This window comes from Palaemon carinicauda, chromosome 18 (assembly GCF_036898095.1).
Source record: "Palaemon carinicauda isolate YSFRI2023 chromosome 18, ASM3689809v2, whole genome shotgun sequence".
NCBI classification, from domain to species: domain Eukaryota; kingdom Metazoa; phylum Arthropoda; class Malacostraca; order Decapoda; family Palaemonidae; genus Palaemon; species Palaemon carinicauda.
Window position 1 is genome coordinate 33,643,976 of NC_090742.1, and position 2,500 is coordinate 33,646,475.

Here is a 2,500-nt window from a genome sequence, read left to right on the forward strand (position 1 = left end):
CCTAGCTGATTTTAATGATACCCTGCTACAACTGTTGCCTGTTAGTAAATGAGTGGGACTTTGGGTTTACCGAGCGGGGAGAATTTGCCATTATTTTCTATTTGTTCTCTTCAAAGCTTTGATGGTTCTTATTTATGATAATTACAAGATATATATTGTAGCGTATCGTAAGCTACAAAAATATGTACAATGACAAAACAGACAACTTACGGCTACTTAGGGTTATTGAAGATCCAGTATAACTTAGGCCTATCACATAGCGAACACCCATATACCAAAGTGCTCTCTCTCTCTCTCTCTCTCTCTCTCTCTCTCTCTCTCTCTCTCTCTCTCTCTCTCTCTCTCTCTCTCTTGAAGCAAGCAACCAAAGGGGAAAAAAAAACACCCGATACCCTATGCCATTCAGAATTAGTTTCATATAGATAGATCATTGTTACTTCATGAAAAACCCATATAAAACCGAATTGCTTGGGTTAAGCTACGTAACAGAGATGAGCAAACTATGTGCTCTCTGGCAAGGAAATCTGAGAATAAAATAGTAATATATAAACACTGAGGCGACCATTACTTTAACGTCCTTGACGTCATGTGTTACAAATTAGATATAAAAACATCCAGAAATTCACTACTCTGATTCGATTGTTATTCTTTTATATCATTCAGTTAAGATTTTCACCTATTACAGAATGTTTCTATAGTCTACGTGGGAGTTGAACAGAAGTGACATGATAATATACTTTACCCAACACGATTGGTATGTCACAAATTTTGCCCATAGTTATGTCAAGTTCATGCAATATTTGCAATATTGTTCGCTGAAATACTAAAAGGTGTTAGAAAACTTGCTACTGGGATACTATGAGAAGCTAGATATGTAGGCCTACCGTATTTGTTTCAATGCCAGACTTTTTGCTGAAAATCAAATAATAGTTTTGATGTGAAATATTAAAAGAAAGAGGATATATATATATATATATATATATATATATATATATATATATATATATATGTATATATATATATATATATATATATATATATATATATATATATATATATATATAATTTGGGTGACAGTTGCACAATGAGGAGAAAAGCTCTCAGTTCAGATCACCAAACAATGAAAGACAGAGAAAAGAGAGAGGGTAATGCTTAACTGTCTTCGTTGCCAAAGTTATTGATTAAGTTTTTTTATGTTCTATTATTATTATTATTATTATTATTATTATTATCATTATTACTTGCTAAGCTACAACCCTAGTTGGAAAAGCAGGATGCTATAAGCCCATGGGCTCTAACAGGGAAAATAGCCCAGTGAGGATAGGACACAAGGAAAAATAAAATATCTTAAGAAGAGTAACATTAAAATAAATATTTCCTGTATAAACTATGAAAACTTTAACAAATCAAGAGGAAAAAAATATAGAATATTGTGCCCGAGTGGATCCTCAAGCAAGAGAACTCTAACCCAAGACAGTGAAAGACCATGGTACAGAGGCTATGGCACTACCCAAGAATAGAGAACAATGGTTTGATTTTGGAGCGTCCTTCTCCTAGAAGAGCTGCTTACCATAAATAAAGTCTCTTCTACTCTTATCAAGAGGAAAGTAGCCACTGAATAATTACAGTGCAGTAGTTAACCCTTTGAGAGAAGAAGAATTGTTTGGTAATCTCAGTGTAGTCAAGTGTATGATGACAGAGGAGACTGTAGAGAATTGGCCAGACTATTCGGTGTGTGTTTGTGTAGGCAAAGGGATAAAGAACCGTAACCAGATAGAAGGATCCAATGTAGTACTGTCTGGCCAGTCAAAAGACCCCATAACTCTGTAACGGTAGTATCTCAACGGGTGGCTGGTGCCCTGGCCAACCTCCTACCTATTAAAGATGTAAACGTCTCTCTCTCTCTCTCTCTCTCTCTCTCTCTCTCTCTCTCTCTCTCTCTCTCTCTCTCTCTCAAATAGATAACTAGATGGAAAATAAAAAGATAAAGGCAATATGATGATTTTAATATCTTTAAGGTATGTGAATCTTAGCCCCAATTAGACGGACAGATGGAGTAACGTTATGAACAGTTTCAAGACTTTTACACTTTTCCTCTAAAAGACTAAAAATTTCATTAGTAGCGCGATTCATGTGGTAATAAGAGCTCTAAGTAACTACTGTCTTAACCACTTCACTCATTTTATGGATGGTTTTTCTATCATTATTATTATTATTATTATTATTATTATTATTAAAGGTCAGACAGATAAAAATGCCATATATTAAAAGAAGTAAAAGCACAAAGTCCAAAGAAAATAAGAATGGAGGAAAATAAAGGGATATATATATATATATATATATATATATATATATATATATATAATTTCTAGATAATGACAATTTTCGATTTTCACACTTCCAACTAAAAACACAATCATTAGTTAATGATAATAAAAAAAGAAATACGGCAATCTCACGATCAACTAAGGTATATTTTAGGTACACAATAGTAAATGGT

At 33.3% G+C, this 2,500-nt stretch overlaps 1 protein-coding gene across 1 annotated transcript in view; it reads right to left on the reverse strand.

Moving 5' to 3' along the window:
* Positions 1 to 25, reverse strand: part of LOC137657762 (uncharacterized) — a 33,112-nt gene extending 33,087 nt beyond the window's left edge. Inside the window, exon 1 of the mRNA XM_068392254.1 lies at positions 1 to 25. This exon is cut by the window's left edge and continues 224 nt beyond it. The gene's annotated coding sequence lies outside the window, so the exon portion shown is untranslated.
* Between the last annotated feature and the right edge of the window lie 2,475 nt (positions 26 to 2,500).